The sequence below is a fragment of the Xiphophorus maculatus genome, chromosome 11, assembly GCF_002775205.1.
Source record: "Xiphophorus maculatus strain JP 163 A chromosome 11, X_maculatus-5.0-male, whole genome shotgun sequence".
NCBI classification, from domain to species: Eukaryota; Metazoa; Chordata; class Actinopteri; order Cyprinodontiformes; family Poeciliidae; genus Xiphophorus; species Xiphophorus maculatus.
Genome location: NC_036453.1, coordinates 26,964,730 through 26,983,955, shown reverse-complemented (window position 1 = coordinate 26,983,955; position 19,226 = coordinate 26,964,730). Strand labels below are relative to the sequence as shown.

Below are 19,226 nucleotides of genomic sequence, written 5' to 3'. Positions count from 1 at the left end.
AACATCTCAAAGAAACAGCTAAAAAGCAACGTTGTTCTATGTGAAGCAGCAAACCCACAATGATCACACGTCGCTTTAGAGTCAAACTGATGCTGCTTTGTTGCCGTTCATATTTTTTCCCCTCCTGCAGCTATTAGCAGACTGCTTCGCTGCTAATAACTGTCACAACAATCTGCAGAGATGAAGACAAATGTGGCCTTGAGTCAAAGCTCGCGCATCATATTTTATGACTGCAAAGCATGATCATTACAGAGATGAAAGGTAATTACATGCACAGTTAACATGGAATGCTGTCGTGGCATCATATGCATGACAGGTGGCGTGCGGCATATAAATAATAGAATGCGAGGCAGTCAAAAGTCGCCGGGCATTTGGTTACCAATTATCCTTCTCTTGTGAGCATTAAAGCACTGTGTATTGTTTACCGTTAACAGACATAATTGAATAATAAACCCTCATCCCACCTGTTCACTGTGTAGGGGAGACAGTACTTTGGTTGGGATAAATGAGCTGTCCTCTCCCTCATCTTCCCCATTCCTCCCTTCGCCGGCTCTGACAATGGCGATGAGAGGCCTGCCCTCGCAATAGCCATTAAAATAATGTGGCCTAACCTGAGCAGAGGTTAACCAGCTAATGTCCCCGGTACAGCTCCTCTGTGGACATGAATAATGCAGATCAGGTTTCTAAACAAGCACACAAATGAATCTATAAATCACCCAGGTCAGGGCAAAGTTATTAGGCCCCCTCCCTAGCTTCCTATTGCTATCTCGCTCTGATTTGTCCCCATCAGGCTCCTGCTGAGGGAGATACGATGCATAAACATAAACTGAAACGTGCCACTGGTTTCATAGGGGGGATGTAAACCAAAATGCACTAATCAGAGATTATATACACATAAACGCTACCCGCCTGTTTCATACTATGAAGGCAAACAAACAGAGACCGTACTGGCTCAGATGTCGCCCAATCCAGTGTCGAGGAATCAGAACACGTAACCCTAACTCTAACTGTGAAATGTTGGCAATGGACATGGCACTGTTGGAATGCTACTACTGCAGTAACCCTAGGCAGCAGGGCTACATGAAAAAACTGTGGGAAAAGTGGATGCTTCGTTACCCACAGTCAAAACTGACATCAAAACATCTAACTCAGTGTTACAACATCCACAAACAGGAGTTACTTTCTCAGCTACAGACCCAAGAGATACAACCTGGCTCAGACATACTGGGATACTGGTTGGGAGCTAACATAATCCTGCCACCCGAGATTGGGTAGACAAGAATACCTTAATGCATGAACAAAATTAAACATTAAAGCTCTGAGAATACATCAGGAATCTCAGACAATGGAAAATGGAAGAGAACGAGTTGAAGGAACCATCTTGGGAGCAATATACCACTGCAATTGATGTACTACTAGAGAACCTGGGAGGCTTTAAGGCAACTGGGGCAGTGACCCCCCATTCTGGAGAAGAGGTTCCGACAGATGCCTGAAAAAACATCAGACATCTCAGTCCTAAGATACTGAGAAGAACCCTCAAGCTCCCAAACCTCTAGCATAAAAATCGAGCTAGATAGGCACTTAGCCATCTAACCAATGAAATGGAGGGTGTGTGAGAAAACAGTTTTTGTACTCACAAAAAACGTTAGGAATATTCAGTCTTGGGTGAAAAGTCAGGATGTGTACTATAACAGTCGCAGGTGACCTTCTCTGAACAAGTGAATGTTTCAGTACTTTTTACATAAAATATCTGCAGCTCTCAATAGGTGTTTGATCGATAAATGAACCCAATACATTTCTTGGTTCAATCGTCAGATGAAGCAGGCATTGGCATTTAACAGCTCTGTAGTTAAAGAAACTTCACTGTTTGATTTCTACAAACTAATGATGTTTATAGGTTTGATGTTTGACATCTTATACCAGGAATGAGCAAAATTAGCATGGTTAATGCTACTAAAGCAATCCCTGGTCCCTATATAGAAAGAAAAACGGTTTGATTTCAACTTCCTTCAGTCATTTGTTGATGTGCCCTTAGGCAGGGCACTTTACTGATGCCTATTAACAATGAATGTTACTCTAGTATAAAGTAGTTGGAGTGGTTGGTAGTAGGCGTAATGATGGGACTTAAGAGTCCAATCCACTGATCAAATGTAAAATGGGCCCATTCGGACCAGCTGTTTGTTTATGGATCAGTTTTTGACAACTAAAACGGAATCTACTCTTCACTTCCATTCTGAGGTGTCTTGCATAAAACACAACTGTCAAATCATGCAATGTCACTGCAAATCGTTTTTAGAATTAAAATCTCAAATTTAAAAGAAACGATATTGCCCTGCTTCCTATTTTTTCTCCAAGTTCTGCAAATTCATCCACAGATACAAAGCCTGGACATGCTCCTGGGAGGCAAGTCGCAGCAGAAGTCAGAGGGAGGATAGTGTTTGTGATGAGGGAGGCATGGGAGTTTAGTTCACACAGAAAACTAACCCGTCTCATTTGTCAAATCTAGTATGCGCTCCCACATACTCTATCAAACAAAGCCACTGCTAGCTCACAGAGTCATTTCCCTCTCTCCCAATTACAAATGAGTCCATTAGTGTGTCTGCAGTGAGCCCTGCGCTGTCTCCCAGTAATGGCTTGTGAGATTTCCATCATAATCATAATGGCTCCCAGAGCAGCCATGAGTGCAGATGGAAGGTCGCTCATAGGTAATGAGCTATCTCACCACCCAAAGGGCACGTCTTCTGCTTTGTTGTTTGGAACTGCATCCCTATGACTGGATATGGCTTTTTGTTGCGTCACAGACTGTTATGGCATGTCTCTATGATGAAGATGTAGGGAGAAGATTTAGAAACAAAACGGAACCTGGCACCGATTAACATCGCTAAGTTGGTGTCTTGGCTTCAACTGCCGACGTTAAATCGCACCGCTTGAGCCAGCACACGATGGCTAACACCAAAGGCCAGCCACACATTAGTCTGCATGTTGAATTTCTTCTCCCTCCCTGGTTTGCCTAGTTTTTCCGAGCAGAAATATCATTAGGCCCAGTGATGTCAGCATGACTCACCTCCGCTTGCCATTCAAGACACGTCATAATCTCTTCTCTGGCCTTAGACTGCAGCAGCCAGCACATCTGCATCTTCTGCCAATTATTCTCTGAATGTCAGTCTCGGAAACAGTTTTTTTTTTTTTTTAGATTACGTGCGCCCTCTTCACTAGTGAGCTGGCTGTCCGCTTAGCCGCGGGGCATCTGAGAACGAGATGACGCAGTCCTCGCTTATGCCTAATTGACCTGAGGGCTGTTGCACTGTTGTAATTCGGGTCATATCAACGAGGCATTGTCATGCATGCTTCTGGCTTTATGGAGGCCTTTGTTTGCCTGAGTCTTTGGTGTCTGCTTGTACAAACATTCATATGAGCAATAGATGGAGGAGGACATGGTCACACTCATCCCCAGATGATAGGAGAGGAAGATCTGGGATTACAAAAAGCCGCTGGTTGGAGCTACAAGCAGGTTTTCTAAACGTTTACAAGAAAAGTTCCCTGTGCCCTTTATTTTCATTCAAAATCTTTATACCACATTATGCAATGATCAAAAAGTTTACTCAACGAGAATTGAGACACGCATCTCTCAAAAGATAATTCAATTATTTAAAACAGGGGTGTCCGAGCTTTTTGTAACATAGGTCAAAATCGTCCACTCAAGAGTTCATGGGCCAAAAATGAAAACTAAAATCACAAATACTTTTATTGACCATAAATTAAAAGGAAAGCAGAAAACTTGGTTAATAAAAGATGAACACTTTGCGTTGTTCGTAACATTTTTGTGAGAAGATTTTAATTTGTGGGGCATATCTTTGTCCTAATTGAGAAAAGTTTCCATCTAACTTGAACCACCTGCGCTGGTGGGACGAATTTGTATCATTACACCAGAGAGGCTGCAAAACGTCAGTCCAGGGTCCCCACCTTTACTTTACAATATAGTTATTTTTGGAAGCGGAAGTCTTATGTATTTTCCAGGCATATAGAGCCGATTTTTAGCACAATCAAATAACTATGCCACCTCTAATTGTTATAAAAATGTTATATATCAAATATGACTTAAAGGAAATTTTACTTTGTAATTTCACACTTTGAAATCGGGCCTTTGTCTCTTTCTCCTGTTCTTTCTGAAACTCTGCCTTCAGGGAGTCATAACTTCATTCCTCTATTAACCTTTTAATGTTTTTTTTTAACCAGTGTTGCACTGAGAAGTTGCTTGTATAATGATCTCAGCAGATGCGCAGTTCCACCAGGTGTTTGCTAATTGCTGCTGGCTAGTCTGAAGGAGCCAAGTGGGGAAGTTATTGGAGCTGCGTCTGGAAGGCGACTCTCAGTCCCACCAAGTGTTTTGCACAGCTGACTGGTTGCCATGGGAGATTAAAAGATTTCTCAAACATGCATGAAAAAATCAAGGCAACACTCCAGGTATGTTTTAGATAACATTGTAACATGATGTAAAGCCCATAAAAGTCAATTTTACATAATACTTCCTCTTTAAAGCTTCTAATATGGTGGCTAGACCATTGGATCTGGCCTGTCTGTTCTCTCTAGCTTAAAGCATCAAAGACTAGATTACAAACATCCTGCTGTGGAGAATCAATTAACTGCACATGTTGCCATTTTTTACATGAGGCATTGCAGTGCTTTAATGATATATATATATATATATATATATATATATATATATATATATATATATATATATCAATGTGTGCCCTCTCCTGGGAGGTTTCGCCACATTCTTTTGGTTTAATTTGAAATCATTGAGAGGCAAAATGCTTGCTTTTTGATTTATCCCTTATTACATGGCTTCATAAGAATCTGTCAGCCTGCCTCATTAATTCCTTCATCTGCATAAGCTTTCTCTGTGCCACTTAGACCTTGTGTGATCTGAGTGAGACCCCTTATCACCTCATTTGAACAGGCGGGAGACCACCCGTTTCCAGCCCAGCATCCCAACAGAGGTGTTTCAGACTGAGCCACAGAGAGAAAGCGAGAGAAAGACTACACAATGAAATACCATGCAGCTGTTCCATTTCACACACTATATTTAAAACATTAGCGAGCATTAGTTAAATATATTTGCAGCTTTATTGCTTACACTCCTTTCAGCGTAGATCAAAATCGACAGGCAATTTTGCACCATGAGTCACTGATGTATTGCTGCTGTGAAAGGAGAGACACTTAAAAGCATTTAGCTGGTGCCTAGCTCCACACAACAGCCTCATAAAGGCAGACAATGGCTGAGCTTAATAAGAGCCAGAATGGATCCCCCGAGTGGAGGACCCATCAGGATGGGGAATTTCATTTAATTTCCCCGGGGCCATCTATGTCTTGTACACATAATTAGAGTCCAACACGCATTGCTCCTTGTGTTTTGTCAATAATCCCCCAAGGAGCAATCAGGACAAGGGTTGGACATGCCTCTGTGACCTGGGCTACCTGCAACAAGCTCAGCCACCTAATTACACTCGCTCTAACGAGCGGTGGATGTGGTGGTTGAAAGGAGAGGAAGTGGGAGGGGTTAGGGGACTGGGTCTAAGCCCAGGAGCCACCAGTATGCAGAGCCTCTGCAGGGCTCCTGATATCATTAGAGCTGTTTTGTGGCCGTTGCCATGGATGTGGCGACATCAAACTCAACATCATCCTGTGAGTTAACCTAAAGCCTCTGGTGACTAACACAGCAGGATATTAGAGTTATTTGATAAAGAATTCAGCTACAGTGCCAGTGAGAAGTTTACATTTTTAAAAAAATTTTTTGGTGATGTATTTGAAACATTCTTTTTTAAGGGTGGAATGATGACACAACTCAAAACTAGGTGGCGGTCACATGATACGGAGGGTCTGTGACTGCTTGTGGTACCCTAGAGTTACACAAAGTGAATAGAAGACTGAAGGATGTTTGACTAATTAAACCAATTTAGGGATTATGATCAAAAACTTTACCTATCCCTGGAAGCAAACCGATTTAAGGGTGCATTCCTACCTGACACATTTGGTTCACTTCAGAACAGAGTTAGTTTCCCCTGTTAAGCCAGACATTTTGTGCGAGTGTGAATACACTGGTGCAGATCCACTGTTTGGAAGCGGTCTCAGTCCGCTTCCAAACAAATTCTGGTACATTTTGCTTCGGGTGTTAGTACACATTCATATTTCCTGCAGTTTCTGAACAACTACAGGAAATGTATGTCTTTGTAGACTTCGTGAATCACTTTTGTTGGGCATTATGGTAAAAATGAGTCTTTCAGTGGTGCTAACGCTAATACTATATGTGCCGAAATGGCACCGTGAATAAACGTTGCCAGTTTTGTCATGAAGAGGGGCCAAATATCTGGTCAAAATTATAGCTGAAGCTTTTGATGTCTATAAAAAATGCAGTTGCTGAGAAGGTCGAGGCTAACACGTTCAATTTGATTAACTAATTACATAAGGTTTAACACAAAAAAAACACAAAAAAGATTTATATGCGTCATCATTTGTAACAACTCAAAATTAAAATGATACTCATGTCTTTGATTGGTGTATGTAAACTTCTGACTGCAAATTTATACATCCTTCCTGTGTATAATAGTTCTGTGTCCATTGATGCAACTACAACACATGGAAAAAAAGCAATTTAAATTATAATCTCAGATTTTAAAATTTAGTTTCAAACACGCAGCCAGTTAATTTTTGACTATTTGTATAATGATCTACAGAAGCAATTGTAGTCTATTAATCAAAAATACTACAATATCTACTACTACAACTAAACTAAACAAATAAACTACTACTAAACAGTCCTTTCACTTATTCATTTTCTTGTGCATTGTCTCTTGAATAAATACGAGCGCATCACTGGAAGCCTTTTCACTAAACACAAGAACTCTGGGTTTTCCACCTTGACAAAAAGCAAACGAAGTCTAGACTTGAGTATGTTTATAAAGCCATTATCTGTGAGCTAAGGCTGCAGTGTGGAGACAGAGGCGCAGTCATTTCAGAGGCAGCCCTCCTGCAAAAATCATCAGCTTGACAAAAGGGCAATGAAGGGGCAGAGGGCTGGTGCAGGTGAGGCGGGCCTTGACTGACATTCAGCGAGTGCAGTCAGAAAATTTAACCTTTCTCAGCAGGGGAGAGAGAGGGGGAGACAGAGAAACAATGAGGGATGAAGACAGAGTGGGAGCGAACCGACATAGCTGGCTGCGAAGGGCTTCCTGCATAGCAACAAGGCATATTAGTATTTTTTCTTTCTTTCTGAGTGTTCTGTTTCCTAAGACACAGGTTTGAACCTGAGGTCTTAGTCCATGCATTATTAAAGACTCGTAACTGGCGACGCTGCCTCATAAATAGAGATGAGGACCGACACCCGAGGAGCCGGGGTGCTGCTTACTTTTGATCGGTCACAGACACAGCGGCCAGAACACGACCCAAAGGCTTCTGCTTACACATTGCGCCGCTTCACACTCCTCTGGTCAGCAGCTCTCGGCTCGGTTATTATTAGCGCACCTGGCAAACCGCGCAGTCCGAGGTCAGTTCTTAATTTTTGCAGGTCAATGATATTGAAATTTGTAATTAAATCTGAGTCAGCATGTTTGAGGATTGCTTTCCACGAGCTGCTGGACCAGTACTAGTAACAGGGCGAAATTAAGAGCATAGCTAAGTAGGCTCTTGTACTAATTACCAAAAAGGATCAGAAGAATAAACTTCACAGGATAAATTGAGCTAATGAGATGATATACAACATTTAGTTCACATGAGCAAGGCAAAATAAAAAAATAAAACAAAAAAAAGACAGTTTCTTTGTTTTTAAGTGTTCTATATCTTGCAGTTAGCTAATAGGTCCAGACATGGAATAGGAGGGTAGAAGTTGACTTGCCAATATTACGTCCATATTGGCATTATGATAAGATAATCATCATCCCAAACCATATGCAATACCAATTGATTTGATATCCTCAGTGCACAATAGACCAAGAGACAGGATAGATTACTGATTTCAAGACTTGGATGGTTTTATCAGCAGCGTTAACGCTTCCAAACAGAGCAGATATGAAAAGGATCGCTCCACCCAGGAGAGCCCACTTTTATCCTTTGTATCTTAAGTTGCTGATGTGCGTTTCCTCTAAGGCTTAATACAGGATGAGCGTGATGTAGTGATATGACGCAAAGTAAAGACAGCGGCGTATCTCACACACCTACCTCATGCATATAACATAGATGAAAACTGAGGAGTTTTTAGCCACGCCCCTTAAAGAGTTATAGTCTATGTATTTTTGTTTTAAAGTGGAGATGAACAAATGAAACCAGACTACTAAAGAAATGGGCCTTTAGGACACAGGTTTCCTAAGTTGACATCAAGATGCTAATGCAGATAGCAAATTGTTTACTTTGGGATACCTTTTATGAACTAAATAATTAACAAAAACAATAAATATAATGACATTTTAATCATTTTAAATATTTGTACTACAAAACACATAAAAACAACAAACAGAGGCAATTTGTGTTGGCATTATACCCCGTTTAAACATTTGCATAGTTGAACAATCAGGTCAAAAGACACTTTTACTGTTAATTTGGGGTCAGAGGTTAAAAGCTGTGGAACAAGTGCTAACTATGTTCAGTGCTAACAGGAAGCCGCAAGGCAGGCGCTAACGATAGCCTCATTAATTGCTAACAGTTAGCCAGTCGTAATATTCACTGGTTCCTGTATTGTCTGTCACTTATCGTTTTTCTACTACAATCCAAGATGCTGAAAATAATCACTTTAAAAGGCGTAAGGGCGATTTTTTTAGTTTCAGAGAGCTTAGCTATGGTTAATTAAGCAAAGTCTTTATTCGTTGACTCTGTCTACCAAACAGGCCGATAGAAGAACTACTTCTCACTTCAAAAAAAGACTCTCAGTGTCATAAGCTAACAGCAACTGGAAAAAAGTATTACACTTTGATGTAAAACAGTTGGTGTTTAACTCTTACTTACTGTGTTATTGCTGCCTAAATGTCTAGTTATACCATAAGCCACTTAAAATAAATGCTTGACTTTATGTGAGGCTTCTGTTTAGTGACAGTTTTATACATGATTTGATGTAATGCGCATGGAAACATTTTCTTTAGACGTTCAGGTACAAGTCAGAAAAATAGAAAGAAAAGCTTCTTTTTTCTTCTTCTCCTTTCCACATATCCGTCAAAGAGCATATGTATGGCTTTTGTTGCTGATGGAATTATTTTCCATTCCCTCTGTTCTCAGCTTGCTCTGGGAATTGAATCACTGCCTTAGAAGCATGATTCACTGCTGTGACTGTTTTTCCCCCCATCCATTCAATTTCAAGGACTTGGCACCCTTGTCCTATTCAAACATGTGCATTATTACATTTTATTGTTGGCCATAAATGAATGGGGAGGTAGAGCACTCCAGAGGCAAGTGTAACGCATTAGGGCCTGTATAATATCACGTCTCAAGGTAAAAGCCATACCCCCGACAACGCTGTGTTTCACCACCAACAGCTATTCTGCAAGCTATCACAAAGAATCGGGAGGCAATCTAAAAGGCAATGGTGATGCTTTTTATAGAGGTGGAAACATTTGCTCGGCTCCCTTCTGGCTGCTGCTGTATTTGTACCCATTTTTTAAAGATTTTACATAAATAAATGGATATAACAGTGGTACATTAGCAGGAACAGAACTGATCAGGTTTTGCCACGTGACAATTATGGCAGTAATGTACGGAGGACTGTGTTAGGCATTGGTTGGTCAGTGGTTTCAAGGTAGGCTAAACGTTCAAAAAGCTAACAATGTTAAACAACTTTCACTGTCCCTGATTAAAGTATTTTTAATGAATTAATGGTGTTACAGGAGGTTAGATGTCACAAAATTACAAAATTTGTGTCACGTTTATTAAAGTATTGCTGTTTTGTTGGTATGCTACAAACTGAGTTGGCTACCGGAGCAGACAGCCCAACTAATTTAACTGCTAATATTAGCTTGTAGTGCTCAATGTCAGTGGTGACTGGTCATTAGTTAAATATTACAGCATCATTTTACTTTTCAGGCGTACTAAATTTAAAGACTGGAATAGTAAGTCAGGAAACAAATATTATACAAGATTAACTGTTAATCTGTTGCTGTACAGATTAACAGTACAAGTTGAGAGATATGGAAATAGTTTAAGGTTTTAAAAGGTTCAGCATAAGACTCTGTATGATATTTTAAGATCAGTGTCATTTATTTTAACACCTACATAAGTTATGAGAAATAACTATGGGAAATTATTAAGGTAATTGTTCTATGTCCTGTACTTAACACAACTGAAATCAGACCATAGACATGTCCTGTGGTCTGATGAAACTAAAGTGGAACTGTTGGGCAATAATGCCCAACCGTACATTTAGAGGAAAAATAGGGATCTGTTTTTCTCCGTTTTACATCATATTGTGAATGCTGTTTTGGTAGGATGAACTGGTGCACTACAGAAAATAGATGGCATTACGAGAAATGAACATGATGTTCTGACATTAGCCAGGAAGTTAAAGCTGGGGTTTATATGGGTCTTCCAAATGGACAATGACCTGAAGAATACAGCCAAAGGAATTCCAAAGTGGTTCAAAGACAAAAAAGTTAATGTTTTTGTGGGGTCATCACAAAGTCCTGATCTCAGTCTTAGAGAGAAAGTGTGGGCAGATTTGAAAAGAGGTGGATGAGTGAGGAACCTACAAACCTCACTGAGTCCCAGCAGCTCCGTCAAGAGGAATGGGTCAGAACTCCATCAAACTAGGACAAAGGTTGAAATGTAGCTATAGTTCCAATTTCTACATATTTACGCTGCCATGAATCGTGGCAATTATTGATTAATTACCACGAGTAATAGCAATTGATTGTGGTAATGAATTATTTGATTATTTATCCTAATCAAATAAGTTAAGTTCTTACTAAATAGTTAATATTGACGAATTAAACTTTTTAGATTAATCACATGCTTTAATGTGGTAACGTTGATAGCCCTCATGTATAGGCCTTTATATACAGAACAGACCAAAAGTTTGGACACACAGTTGTGTCCAAACTTTTGGTCTGTACTGTATATATACATATACATACTTTTACAAATTTAATTTATTCTTTGTACTTGATTCGTGAAGCAAGCCTTGCAGCCTCATTTGTACATTTGCCACCACCGGCAAGGTCCTGACCCCACGGGTTCCTCTGGGAGGCTTAGACTTTGTTCCATTTAATAATGGGCGTGTCACTTCAGGGCTAAAATACTTCTGCTCCGACCCTCACTCTTGACCTGGAACAGTGTCAGCACGGCGCGTCAGGTGATGCGCCGTGCTGCGAAAGAGGAGAGATTCTAATCGGCGGACAAGGTTGGCGTACATCGGCGTATGTGTGGGACTGTCTAGGGAGTGCCACTGCCAGCTGACCTGCTCATCCATCAGATAGGGTCCATCTATCCAGCCTCCCCCCTGCTCACCTGCTTCCCCCAACGAGGCCTGTGAGTGTGGATCTCTGCCAGGCCCGGAATCTCCACATTAATTTCTCATCTGTGGCGCCCTAATGAGCTCCGCCTGCTCGCCCACCTCTGAGACCTTAGTGATTATCAGACAGGAGGGTGGCCATTTGTCAATGGCAAGAGGTGGCATTTACACTGCTGACCTTGCTGCCAAGGAGACGGGGAATCAAAATGCAGGAGAGGAGAGGCGATCAGGACAGATGAGGAAAGAACATGAGAACAATTACAAACTAAGGGAAGCAACACAAACCCTTCAACATGAACACAGTTTTATTCATGAAGATGTAGACGTTTCCTCAAAGACCATCTATCTCTTTTAGTCGACCGTTCTTTGAAAACGTAACATGGGGCGGCGGGGGGGAATCTTAAGGTGCATTTTTCTTCTTTTGACACACAATTGAGTGTAGGTATGTAAAACAACTTTTTGAGCTTTACATCATGTTATAGTCTCCCATGACAACCATTCAGCTGTGCAAAACACGTGGTGGGACTGAGTGCTGCCTTCGAGGTGCAGCTCCTCACAGGAGTTGCACTTTCCAAGCTTTGGCCTCACACAGCACCCCTCCTTCTCAACTCCCCCACTCAGCTCCTTCAGACTATCCAGCAGCAATTAGCAAACACCTGCTGGAACTGTCCATCATTCTACGAGCTTCTACGAGCATAACCCTCATTAAAGGGTTAACAGAGGAGCGATGTTGTAATGACTCCCTGAAGACAGAGCTTCAAAAAGAGCAGGTGTTTCTTAAAGAGACAGAGGCCCAATTTCAAAAACTTAACACATTTTTTTCTTCACTGTCTGAAGTTAAATTTGTCCAAAACTCTCTTGTTTTAGGTAAATTAGACTTATCAAATTATTTACATTTGCCAAATGCAAGAAAACTTGAAGAACATTTTTTAGAATTTTTGTTTTTTTTTTGCAACTCTTCTCAAATTCAAATGTTTACATACATTTTGGTAATGAGTATGACGGATAACTGTCTTTTAAAATGTATGACAAGGGTCAAACCTTTTGGGCTTTGACAGTATACTACATTTTCATAACAACTCAACGTATCACAGTTACTCGATTGTGCTACAAAATAGCACCATGTGCCTGGAAAACACATAAAACTGCCCCTTTAAAGTGGAATATTACGAAGGAACATTCCCGTTTCCTATTTGTCTTTGAATTACTTCTTTGTATGTGGGTGTAGACGTGAACCGGGGCTCGGACTCGACGGTGTGTGCCTCAGAGGGAGCAGGGATTTGCTGGTTATTGGATGGAGGGGAGCAGTGTAGGTCTGTGACACCCGCTAACCTTGGCCAGGACTACTGGGACTCTGGGGGCATCCATCAACATGGCAGCCCCTAGACCTAGACTGGAAGGGGTGGGGGAGGAGAAACCCCCCCACACAGAAGTTGGCGGGGGGAGGGAGGAGAGGAAGAAAAAAGCTAGTAAAAATTTAATGCACTCCGCAGAGCGGTCATGTCATACTTGGTTATGGAAAATAATCCCAGATGCCTGCAGTGCTAAAATGGAGCTGTAATGTGCTCGCCTCCTAACCCGGCCTGACAGCCATGATGTACGACTACCATTACCGGAAAATATCACTTCAACTAACCCGTGATCCGGCTCCGCTAAGGGTCATATTATCCATGAGGAACAAATTACACTCCCCCAAAGTAAATACAAATTTCCTGCACTGACTGGGTACAAAGCACAAAGAGGGAAGTGGGAGGGGGGTGGGCAGGCGGGAATGTTACCTATGACAACGCTCTGCAGAGTGACAAGGATGATAAAGTACATGACAAATCACTGGCTGACAGGGTACTCTAGTGCAATCAGCCTCAGCCTCGGCCTAGCGAGCACCCACTCAAGCCTGTAAACACTACTCTCTTCCTTTGGAGGGGGGCAAAACACATAATCTTTTAACGCTGACAAGTTGCTCTCTCCTTTTTATTACTCATCCTTCCCACTGCGGTGAAAAGAGGGAGGGTTTTTGGGGGGTGGAGGGAGGTGGAAGGAGGAGATAAAACGGTTTTATGTACAGTGCTACTGAGTGATTGAGAAACACAACTCGTCTAGTGTAATTGCCTGAGGGCAAACACAGCAAAACAATAAAGGAAGAGAAACAGCAAATATATTACCAGTTCAGATCTTTATTTTATGTCAAGGACAAACAGATTCCTCGCACCGCTCTAAGAGCACCTCAGTTTCAATGAGGGCAGAGCGCAGCAAATTACAGTGCCCCCTGCGCGCGCAGTCATTAATAAGATGCAAAACATTTCCAAAACACAATTTACAGCTAGCTAGTGACTGCTGATATAGAAGGTAAATAGTGCTTATGGAAGGTGCAGTTTTAATATCGTGCGGAGAAATAAAACCGAGACGAGGAAGAGTGAGTCGGCGGATCAGCTACTTGGCGCGAGTTCAGACCGAAACGTCTGACTGACATTTTCGAGGTGCCACTTATGAGAGAGGGAAAAAGTCACTTCAGGAATAGCATGTCCAGACAAAGAGGGTCTGAGAGCTCTTGATGATATTACAAAGGTGAGGAAATTGACCACTGTTAAAACAATTTATAATCCAGTGTATGTATTTTAAAATAAAAGAGCTAAAGTGCAGAAAAATGCACAAAAATTACAATATTTCCTCTAAACTATGTGGACACTTAGTAGATAAATGAGCATTTTATCATCATTTGGGCAAATTTTCAAACTCCAAAGTGGATAAAGTTGAATACTTAATAGGTTTAATCATAACAGGTGATGTGTATCTCATTACACCAAACAGCTATTGGTGTAATGAGGGAGGGTGTGGCCTAAGAAACACCTTATACCAAAGTGTGCATAATTATCAGGAGCTTATTCTGTTTATCTAAATATGCCAGAAAAATCAAAAATTTCCTAAAATCTCTCAAAGGTAAGATGAGTTTTGTTTTCTTTTGGTTGAATTTACTGCTTTTTTCTATCTACAATTCCCTTAATAATCGTTCATACAAGAAACACATTGAGAAAGTATAACACATAACCTAATTTCTGGTTTCTATGTTACTAGCACCTGATGAAAATGTCATGTCAGCAGAACCTTTAGATGTATTTTCACAATGGAAAATTGTGATGTTTTCAATACTTATCTTACGCTCTGTGTGCCACAGTTTGAGTAGCATTGATCTTCTCTGTCACAGAGAATTCTCTGAAACTCTTCCAATGCCTATTAATGATGTGAACTGTGGTTATAAATTAACCACAGAATGTTTTACCGTTCCAAAATCAACACTCAGCTCTGTTGTACTTGCATTGTAAATGTCCATGCATTCCAGTCATGCTACCATGGAAGCACAGCTCTGCTTTGCACAATAAGCTATAAAACACAATCAGTTATAATGAGTTGACAATGAAGCTATGCACTTACTGTTCTTAGCAGTCAGAGTTGTTCATTACAGTCAGTCTAATTCAGTCTAATTCTATACTATGTGCTTTGAGTGACATCATGCTTTATTATTTATTTTACATTATATTTAAAATTCCTAATTGCATTTCCTGAACCATTTGCAAGAAGGTTTGTTGCAGATCATTTTTTTACATGTTTGACAAGACAGACAAAATATTTTATTTGTCAATATCAGTTTCTTTATTGGTTGTTATACTCTTAACTGCACTGACTGAACAAATTAAAGACATGTGTATTATCTTCACATGTCTGACTAAGCCTTTGAAGCTATTGGTGTATTTAAGTGTGCTGTAGTGGTACAGAGTTATCAAGTATATTTGTAGTTCAGTACATTTATGCGTGTATTTAAAAATAGGCACGTTGGGGTTGCGGTGGCGCAGGGGGTTAGCACACCTCACGTTTGGAGGCCTTAGTCCTCGACGCGGACGTTGCGGGTTCAACTCCCGGTCCCGATGACCTTTGCCGCATGTCTTCCCCCCTCTCTTCACCCTCCTTCCTGTCTGCCTACTGTCAAAAAAATACGAGCCACTAGCGCCGCAAAAACTCTTCGGAGAAAAAAATGGGAAAAAAATAAAAAATAAAAAAAATAGACACGTTATCAGTCAATTCAGTTTTCTGTATCGAATCAGTATCGATCGATCAATACTAAATTTCAGATATTGGTATCGGTAGGGAAAAATGTGAATCGGTGAGTCTCTACCAAGAGCATGAATGCGTCATCTTTTGGAGCACTTTTTAGTGCGTTATCCAACCAAGAGTGTGAACTATACATTCAATTACAGCCTATAAGTTATTCTGTAATTACAGACTGCAGAGACTAAAGTGCATCTTCCAGAAGGAAATTAGGGTTTTCGCTTCATGATAGTGGCCAAGGGCTCAGAAACCCAATCTATGTGATGCTGAAACACAGAATTATTTTGTCATGTTTCCTCTAAGAGCATTAAAACAGAAACTTGGCTCTCCATTATAGACTGTTCTTCCCTTTGCAAAACCACTGGTTAGGAACCCCTATAACAGAAATGCTAATGATAATGCACAAAGAGCTAATAACGCCGGTGGTGTGTGACGAGTAGCTACACTGAGCCTTCCACCCACCTGTCTCCCAGAATGCTATTAACATGTCACGTTGGGAAGGGGGCCCATCCTACGGGTCACTTTATAATGAGCAAATGCTCTGGCTGTTTCCAGCTCGTTCAGACACACACACACACCCACACACATGAGGGCAAACACACACGGGCGTGATCGTCTGAGATGTGAATAGCTGTCTCTTATCGGAGCCTGGCAGCTCCCTCCAACACAGGGAGAGAGGCCTTCTACACCAGGCAGGACGTGATTTCTCCCGGGGACGCTTTTCCCATTTCCTGCTTTTGAAGGGAAACTAAATAAGCCACGTTTGTTCTCATCTGAATACATTTGACCCATTAAAAAATGACTCGGCTCTCCCGTGTGTTTCTCCGGCATGGTTTCGCAAAGCAGACCGCGTTGCCCACAGAATACAAATGTTCTAGGTGGCTGGCAGGAGCAGATAGGGGGCAAAAGGTGCCGGGGACTCAGGAGGGGGTAAAAGTGTTGAGAAGGAGCTCCAATTACCCCCCAAGGCCACGTGAGTCAACACTAGTCGTTGGGGTCTCCTATTTACTAATTCACTCCTCTGTTACTTTAATACACAATTAATCAATGACAGGAAGGTGTAGTCGGGGCTGTTCATCAGGCGCGTAACGTGAGCCAGGGTGAATTAATACAGTCACTGTGGGGATTACAGCTTACCACGCTCTCTCTCTCTTTCTCGCTCTCTTCCTGAAACAAAAAGGAATTGCCACCGAGACAGGAGCAATTTAAATCGACAACACTGAGTAATGACTCAATTTGCCACACAGTCTAAACACAACAAGCAAATGGCATTACTAAATCATTAGAGAGCATCCAGAGCTCTAGTTAGAAGTTACTGGATGATAAAGCTGCTTTTAGAATCTTTAGGGTGCACTCAAAACCTTACAAAACATTTGGATCAAGCTTTTATTAATGCTTACCATTACCGGGATCTTGTGAATACCAAAACAGCAATAAAAATTCAGGGAATTCATTACCGTGTTTATTTGTCTTGCTCGGTCCAGACAAGTGGTGTATGCTAGGTACGGGTAGAATAAAGTGGTGGTAAAATCCTACTTTAAAACAGCCGGAGAGAGTCTGAAATTCTGAATGAAAATAACAAGGTGTTTATGTGATGTTCATACTGAACTATTCTAGGAGTGGCATGGTATGTTACTCCAGTTAGTCAGTTAATTTCAAATTAAATATTATGAATAGCAACCCGGTGGAGAAAGCTTTAAAAAGAAATTGTTTAGGTTTCTCATTAGCTGCATTTCCATTGCAAATGAGCGCAGATCGTTATCTATACCCTGCTGTGTTAAAAAAAACAACACAGTTTTGCAATTGTGGTTTTTCTACTGAATAAGAAATGAAGTTAAAATCGCACGGCAATACGTTTGTTCATAAGTCATTAAAAATCATGGCAGTGACGAATGCAAACAGTCATATGAGTTATATTCATAATTCAGCCATGGCACCAGTGCTCATCATCTACCAGTCATCGTCTTTTTCAGGCGTTGGAGCGACAAACCCCTTATACTTAAAAGCAGATACATATGTAGCGTTTTGGGGAAATTGTAGTCTGCGATTTTACAGAAAAACAGAAAACTCAACATGTTTGAATGACACACAGTGCATCACATAATGAACTGTGTGATGCAGTGAGAGCTTTGGTGGAGCCAGCTGCACATTGTCTGAAAAAACAAAAACAAACCATTGTACTCTTACTACTTCCTGTGGTCTTCTTTGTTGTTTTCGCCAGTAGTAACATTCAGCTGTTGATCATGTGACTCGTATGATGTGAAAAATGTTTACTTTGCAGTTCTGCAAAATACATCTATTTCGATACGGCTGAAGAGTCACCTGATCCTAGCGCCAAAATGTATCTATCTATTTTTAAATTTAAAATTTTAAGTTTAAATTAGCCTGTTTCCATTAAGAGAATTTCTTTTTGTAATTGCAATTTGTGGTTAATGGATATGCAGCTAGTGTGAGTAGTAACTTTGACGTTTTGAGTTTACCATCAATATGGTTCTTGGAATAGTTTGCTGGATTTTTGGCTCATTCCTCACAGACAGAACTGCCGAAACTACCCAGTTTGTGGGCCACTGTCATATACATCTTTTTCAGCTATTCTCAATAGTTTTCCATGGGACTGAGATCACAATTTAGATTTTGTCAAAGCATGGGCCATTTACAAAAAAATAAATTTTTATAAATGTATTTACAAACTGTATTTTTCATGTCAGTACAGGACTCATTTCACCGTAGACAATGACACTTTCTTACCAAGTTTACATTCTTCTTCACAAGGTCTTTTGCTTTTTTCAGGTGTTGATTTGCACATTTCACACCAAAACACACCTTAAAACATACAGAACTCGGCTCCTTCTTGAATAGCATGATTCCAGAACATTGCGATGTTGTTTGTACTCTCCTATAGTTGTTTGAACAGCTAAGTGGCACCTTGTGCTGCTGGAAATTCTATCCATATAGATGAATTAGACTGTGGAGGTCAAAGTGTTGCCTTACAAAATATCCACTTCCATTTAACTCAATTAATCAGAAGCTTACAAACCATGACTACATCAGCTGCACTGAGTTTGGAAAAAGTAATACAAACCTCTCTAAAAAAATTCTCACTCTCATTAACATATGACAGTAGATAATCTTTATGGTGTTTGAATTTCAAATAAACATAACACAATCTATTTTGCAAACTGCTAACTTATCAACCTGAGACATTTGAAAAAATTCTATGGCATATGGTGTAAAATATGGAATGTAGCTAAGTGCTGCTGAAATATTTCAAAACCAGCATTACTTAATTTCATGCAGACGCTTTGTCTGCACTGATGAAGATTCAGGCCTGCCGAATACCTGGAGTGGCTCCAACGGATGGCAGACTGACCTAATTTCCTGATCATTTCAGCTTATAACTGACCACAACAAATACACTGCTTATAGAGTTCTAAGATAACAATTAGTAAACCATGAACAGATAGTCCTAAAGAAAGAAAAATCATTGGGACACTAGCAGTGCTTCTAGTCTATATTTACGCTAATGTCGAAAAAACTGAATTTCCCAATTACGGTGTTTCCATTAAATAATATATAATATAAATATATATAATATAAATGAAATGCACAAAATATGAGCTAACTGTCATAAGTGACT

At 40.5% G+C, this 19,226-nt stretch overlaps 1 protein-coding gene across 14 annotated transcripts in view; it reads right to left on the bottom strand.

Annotated features, from left to right (window-relative positions):
- The window catches only part of auts2 (AUTS2, activator of transcription and developmental regulator), a 346,673-nt gene that overhangs the window by 101,943 nt on the left and 225,504 nt on the right, over positions 1–19,226 (bottom strand). The window lies entirely within an intron of this gene.